Source organism: Canis lupus, chromosome 8, assembly GCF_011100685.1.
Source record: "Canis lupus familiaris isolate Mischka breed German Shepherd chromosome 8, alternate assembly UU_Cfam_GSD_1.0, whole genome shotgun sequence".
Classification (NCBI taxonomy): domain Eukaryota; kingdom Metazoa; phylum Chordata; class Mammalia; order Carnivora; family Canidae; genus Canis; species Canis lupus.
This window is the reverse complement of record NC_049229.1, coordinates 7,041,052-7,048,704: the sequence shown is the minus strand read 5'-3', so window position 1 is coordinate 7,048,704 and position 7,653 is coordinate 7,041,052. Positions and strand designations below refer to the sequence as shown.

At 34.1% G+C, this 7,653-nt stretch overlaps 1 pseudogene; it reads left to right on the top strand.

Annotated features, from left to right (window-relative positions):
- Positions 4,795-5,615, top strand: LOC480276 (ribosomal protein S4, X-linked pseudogene; annotated as a pseudogene).

The window sequence follows — 7,653 nt, the reverse complement described above, 5'->3', positions numbered from 1 at the left end:
CCTGATGCGGGATTCCATCCCAGGATCCTGGGATCACGACCTGAGCCAAAAGCAGAAGATCAACCACTGAGCTACCCAGGTGCCCTGACATTAGCATCTTTCATGTGCTTGTTGATCATTTCTATATTTTCCTTAAGAAATTTTAAGTCCTTGCTCATTTTTAAATTGGATTATTATTCTTTTTATTGTTGAGATAAGAAGTCTACATAGATTCTGGATACAAGTCTGTGTTTTTACTTTCCTAATGGTGCCCTTTGAAGAATAAAACTTTAATTTTGATGAAGTCCAATTTATATTTTCTTTTGTCACTTATTTTCATATATAGAAATCACAATCCAAAGTTACAAAGATATTCCTTTATGTTTTATCCAAAGAATTTTATAGTTTTAGCTCTTCTATATAGGTTGCTTATCCATACCGAATTTATTTTTGTACATGGAGTGAGATCAGGATCTAACAACATTCTTTGACATGTTGATATTCATTTGTTCCAGCACCATTTATTGAAGAGACCATTTTTCCCCATTAAAAGGTTTTGGCATATGGTATGGGTTTACTTTGGGAATCTCAATTTTATTCCACTGCTTTCTATATCTATCCTTATGCTAATACCACAATATGGTTTGATTACGGCTTTTTGGTAAGTTTTTGGTAAGTTTTAAAATCAGGATGGTTTTATCAAGATGGTTTTGTCTATTATCATCAACATGTCAATTCTGAATAAGAAAAAAAAAGATACTGGGATTTTTATAAGGATTGTGATAAATCTGTAGATCTGGAGTATAATGCTCTCTTAATAATATTGAATCTTCTAGTCTATGGACATGAAATATTTTTCCCATTTAATCCATATTTTCTTTCAATGATGTTTTCTAGTTTTGGGTGTACAAGTTTTGCACTCCTTTTGTTAACTATATCCTTAAGGATTTTTATTATTTTGGGTGCTATTATACATGGAATTGTTTTTATTGGTATCATTTCCAAATTGTTCATTGGTAGTATGCAGAAATACGATTTTTCTATACTGATCTTATATCCTAGAAACTTGCTGAATTCATTTATTCTAAAAGGTTGCCTATTTTTTTGTGGATTACCCTGGATTTTACATATGTAAATGTCATTTATGAAGTAAAACTACACATAGTTTTACTTCTTACCAATCTTGATGCTGTTTGTTTCTTCTCGACTAATTCCTCTGGCCAGAACGTCCAATCCAATACTAAATAGAAGTAGCAGTAATAATGGATATTCTTCTTCCTGACCTTAAAGGAAAAATATTTACTCTTTGACACTAAGCATAATGTTGTCTGTAGGTTTTCCATGGGTGCCTTTATAAAATTGAGGTAGTTCCCTATTTATAGCTTGTCAAATGTTTTTATCATGAAAGGATGTTGAATTTTGTCAAGTACTTTTTCTGCATCAACTGATATGACTATGTTCTTTTGTCCTTTATTCTATTAATATGGATTACACTGAGTTTCATATGCTAAACCAGTCCACCATTCCAATATATATACCACTTCGTCATGATGTATAATCATTTTTCTATTAGTTGTTGGATTCAGTGTGCTAATATTTTGTTGAGAATTTTCTTATCTATGTTCATCAGGGATATTAATATGCAATTTTATTTTCTTGTGATGTGTCTTCCTGGTTTGGGCATCAAGGTAATACTGGCCTCACAGAATGAATTGAGGTTTGAAGAATGAACTGAAGAGAAAAAGAGAGTGCTAGGTGGGCCAATGAAAGAGCTGTTTCAATAAGTCAGGTGGATATGGTTAAGATATGGTTTACAGTAATGATAATGACAGTGAAATGAGAAAAGATGTCAACATTCAATATCAGGGGAAAAAAGTTGAATTTTTTTCGTGGTAATCAAGGGAGAGTTGCACATGTAAGACATGGTACCTCTGAACAAAACAAACTGCTGATCTTATAAAGGCTTTGAGAAGCAAAATGAAATAAAATAAAATATACAGTACTTGGCAGACTTTCAGGAGGTTGGTGTGGGGACTGTGGCATTGGTAACTGGCTGCTACTAATTGGCTGGTTTTCAGAAGCTGGTTTTCAAAAGCATGTAATTGATCAATTAACATGGGCTTAAACTTATTGGCATGAGTTTAAAACTGATTTAGTGATTATGTAATATTATAGTCAAAAGAGAATAGCACAGAGCGAAATTAACACACTGAAAGTAAATCCAAGCCATATCAGATTTGATGGGGCAGTGGAAAACAAGAATACATTAAAGATGCCATTCAGATTTCTGGCCTGGACAATTAAATGTAAGCTCTACCAGGTCAAGAATCTATCTCTCTTGTTGCCTAATGTATTTCAAGCTCCTAGGGAACAAACTGGTATGTGTCAGGCACTTTATAAATATTTTTGAATAAAAAAATTTCCATTAGCATGCAGTAGATTAGTGTAATTATAAAATATGGAATGTTCAATTTCAGATACCTACAAGGTATTCAAAAGAAGATCATTTATAGTAAACTGGATATAAAAGTTTTGAACTAGAGGGCATCTGGGTGACTCATTTGGTCAAACATTTGACTCTTGATGTCAACTCAGGTCTCAATCTCACAGTGGTGAGGTCAAGTCCTGTATTAGGCGCCATGCTGCAGATGGAGACCACTTTGAAAAAGTTTTGAATTAGGAAAGACATTTGCTCTGCTTAGATTTTGTAGACCAGTATATAGATGGTTATTGAAAAGATCAGATGAATTAGGACAGACATCTGTCAATCACAAACTTTTAAGGAACCAGGGCAGCTATAGAATCTGCAAAGGAGATTGACAATAGAAGACCCAAAATAATGAGGGAAACGTGGAAGTCAGAGGCAAGTTTTTCATCATGTTTTCCCCTCCTGAAGGAGGAAGTTAACCTTGTCAAATGATCTCTAGAGGGTAAACAAGAAAGTACCCATTTGATCAAGCAACATTCAAGTCATTGGTGTCCTTGACAAAAGCCATTTCAGTAGTGTTGAGTGCTGTGTGAAAAGAGTGAATAGGTCTATCTGTGAAGAAAGAGAGCAGGATAAGTGGTATTCAGAGGTAGGCTTTGGGTTGAGAAAAGGGGTTTATTTTATCTTAAGTCAAATAGAGCATGTTCAATGTTGATTAGAAAAAGAAAAACAAATGGAGAGAAATTTAAGATACAAGAAAACAAAAAGATCAATAAGCTAACGTATGTGGAAATTTATGATTCTATAATTTTCTCTGACTCTCAAAAATCCTTGCAACTCTAAATTTCTATAAGTATTCGAATTGTATACATAAATAACTAGTTCATCAGGAAATTATTAGACATTTTACTCTAAGTAATACAAAATATAATGTAATATATGTCAAAATTGATGGTCTTTTTTATTCTTTTATAGGAAATATATGAGAGAATAAAAGTCACTGATTTTTAATGCTTTCACAAATTTTATACCAAAAGACTTTTCATTTATCAAAAAATTGCAGGAAATTTTTCATGTTTGAAAAACATATGCCCTCACCCTATATGTGTCAATTGTTAGTATTTTACTCATTTCCTCCCTTTATCTCTCTCACTCCCATCTGTCCTCTTTCTCTCAATCTCTCTCAGTCTCTCTTTCTACTCATATTCTTTAATAAAGCATTTTAGGATTAGTTGCAAATATTGTGACACTTCATCTCTAATTAATTCAACATGAATCATTAATCATCTAAGAACAGGGACATTCGCTTACATAACCATAATAAAATTGTCATAGAAAGGACGTTTAACATTGATACAATACTATTATCTAATATAGTCTATATTAAATTCTACCTACTATCAATTATCCCAATAATGTGTTCTATAAACTTTTAAGATCCAGAATGCAAATGAGGATTGTGAATTTCATGTAGTTGTCTTATTCTCCAGCTCCCTTTAAGCTATAGACTTCTTACAGGATTTTTCTTTTTTATTTTTATTTTTTATTTTTATTTTTTTTAAAACTAACTTCCTTCCTTCTTTCTTTCTTTCCTTCCTTTATTTATTTGTAAATTTATTTATTTATTTATTTTAAATTTTTTAATTTATTTATGATAGTCACACACAGAGAGAGAGAGGCAGAGACACAGGCAGAGGGAGAAGCAGGCTCCATACACCGGGAGTCTGACGTGGGATTCGATCCCGGGTTTCCAGGATCACCCCCTGGGCCAAAAGCAGGCGCTAAACCACTGCGCCACCCAGGGATCCCGGCTTTTTCTTTTTTAAAAAAGTTTAGAATATGGATATTTTTAGACAGTCTATTCTAGATAGAATGTCTCTTAATTTGGGTTTTCTAATTGTTTCTTCATTTATTTCTTCATGATTCACGTTAAGAAATAGGTGAGAGCACTACCTAACTGATTAATGCATCCTATTGTATAGTACATGATGTCAATTTGTATGGTTAGTGGTATTAAGTTTAGCCACTTGATTAAAATGATCTTCACCAGATTTATCCACTGAAAAGGTACTTTTTCCTTTTGTAATTAATAAATACTTTTTAAAATGATTATTGACCCTGCATGAGTATCCTGTTTTTTAAAGATGTCTTACCCAGGGTTTTTACCTGTATTAATGATATTTTTCTGAGTCTATTAATTGCTGTGGTGGTTGTGAAATGTTTATGTTCTTTCTCTATAATTTCTTCTATATTTAATAGTGTAGTTGGCTTTATTTTTTTTGCAAATAAGCTATTTATTTCTATATCCCCCCTTTTATTTTTAAAAAATGATCAGTCTAAATTAATGGATTTATTTTTAATTAAATGTTACAATATTTTTGCTCTTTTCATGCCTAGCATAGCCATGGCTCGTGGTCCCAAGAAGCATCTGAAGCGTGTAGCAGCTCCAAAGCATTGGATGCTGGATAAACTGACTGGTGTGTTTGCCCCACGCCCAACCACTGGCCCCCATAAGCTGAGAGAATGTCTCCCTCTCATCATTTTCCTAAGGAACAGACTTAAGTATGCTCTAACAGGAGATGAAGTAAAGAAGATCTGTATGCAGCGTTTTATTAAGATTGATGGCAAGGTCCGAACTGATATAACCTACCCTGCTGGTTTTATGGATGTCATCAGCATTGACAAGACAGGGGAGAATTTCCGTCTGATCTATGACACCAAGGGTCGATTTGCTGTTCATCGGATTACACCTGAGGAGGCCAAGTATAAGTTGTGCAAAGTGAGAAAGATCTTCGTGGGAACAAAAGGAATCCCTCATCTGGTGACTCATGATGCTCGCACCATCCGCTATCCAGATCCCCTCATCAAGGTGAATGACACCATTCAGATTGATTTAGAGACAGGAAAGATTACTGATTTCATCAAGTTTGATACGGGTAATCTGTGTATGGTGACGGGAGGTGCTAACCTGGGAAGAATTGGTGTGATCACCAACAGAGAGAAACACCCTGGTTCTTTTGATGTAGTTCACGTGAAAGATGCCAATGGCAATAGCTTCGCCACCAGACTCTCCAACATTTTTGTTATTGGCAAAGGCAACAAACCATGGATTTCCCTCCCCCGTGGAAAGGGTATCCGCCTCACCATTGCTGAGGAGAGAGACAAGAGACTGGCGGCCAAACAAAGCAGTGGGCAAAATGGTCCCTAGGTAATGTGATTGGAAGTCTTTATACTTAACTAAAGATCATAGACCATGAAAAAAATATTATAATTTTTTCTATTATTGTTTATTTTGACGTTAAATATCTTCTAAAATTGGTCAATGAGAGTCCTTTTTAACATTTTTCCTTTGTTAATTCATTCCCAGTATTTGAGTACTTTATCAAATAATTATAAAATTACATTCTTATATGTTTAGAATTATTTATATGCACATGCACATATAGGTATTATGCATATATATAAAATTTTGAGTTTATTCTGTCTGTAATTAAAATAAAAACCTAAAAGCTTTCTTTTCCTTCTTCCATTTCCTATCATATTTTCCTTTTTTCACAGTGAAGAATCTAATTCCCAATAATACCAATATTTTAAATCACTTGCTCTATTTTATCATATAAATGAAATAGTTTCAACTTACTGCACTGATGTCACTAACGACAAAACACTTAAGTAATATTCAAGATTTCTTTTTGTTCCTAAGATATATTCTATCTATTGGTAGAAACAGCAACTAAATAATTCACTCAGTCTTCAAAAATTAACCTATGCTGTTATATTTTCATTAAAATATTTTTATTAAAATAAACCCTGTAATAGCACAGTTGATCACAAATGTAATTATAATGATATAGTAATGAAGGGAAAGTCAACCAAAACTTAAATCGACATTACCGTGCTCCTTCCCTTATTTTTATTTTGTGAATGTCACATTGGAAGACGTCTTACTTGAAAAAAATTGCTTTTTGAGTTAAACTCTGATGGCAGCTTGGGGTATAAAAGGCAAAAAATATATATATAATTCTCTAAGTTTATTAAAATGTCACCCCGGTATTAGGTCTTGCTTGGAGAGAGAAAAGAAATACTGGTGCTCATTAAAAATAATAATGTTCACTTCCAAATGGTTTTCAGAGATGTATATTTTGGGGGACAAAAGCCACCTGTGTTCTCAAAGGTGTGGATAAAAAGGGATGAGCCCATTTAACAGCCTTCATTTCACATTCTGTGTCTTTATTATTTCAAAATGACACCTTTGCAGTTTAGAAGGACCAGTAGGCACTGTTACAACTAAAACTGAATAAAATTCCAAGCTGTGTCAAAGACATTGTTTGAATTCACTTAAAAGTGTTTTATGTCACTGCTCACCAACTCCCCTTCTCTACTCATGATCTGCCTGTGGCAAACTGTTTCTCTCTGGGACTGAAAAGATTACTCCCACTGATACTCCTCTGACAGTGTGAATATTGACTTGCACTTATAAAGGTCAGACAGTTCCACTAGTTAATAGGAGTGAGAAGAGCAGTTCCAACAAGTTTCTTTGAAAGGAATTTAACCTTCAAATTGCAAAGCGTGCTGCTCCGTGGAGCCAATTTTGGCAACTAACAAAATACATGCTTCTCTGCTTTCCAAAAATACCAACAGGAGCCTGAAAGTTAACATTACAAAAAGGAAACAAGCATGCAATGTAGCAGACAAACATCCGTGGGAACACCATCCAGCATGTGCCTTGTTATTTTATTTTTTAAAGAGAGTTGAATACTGTAGAGTAATTCTCTGGGCCTTTAACTTTCTTCAATGTATAATAGCCTTTTCGACTTTTAAGAGCCATGTGCTGTGAGATGATAAGACACCACATATATTTTTCTCAGCATCATTCTGACACAAGATCAAGAAAGAGGTTTAATCCCAGTGGAGCATGGCATCTCCTTACCTATCCTTTGAAAAGTCCTCTGCCTTTTGTTATTGTCTCATGACTGAGAGTTCAGGAAAGGCTGACATAATTTAAGGTCTCTGGGAATGTGGCCTATCTGTTAATAGTAGTGTCCTGAGGTACAATGCAAGAAGGATGGCCATGAGAAAACAGAACTGAAAATGCGAATGAGACTTCACTTTTCATTCTGATGGAAAGTAGAACCAATATTTTTAATTTTTAATAAAACACGTTTATATTGTGGCACCAGCAGCAGAAAGATTGTGCTGCATATAAATGAAGATTATTCCCTAGTTTGTCTTGAGCCCTGGAAGAC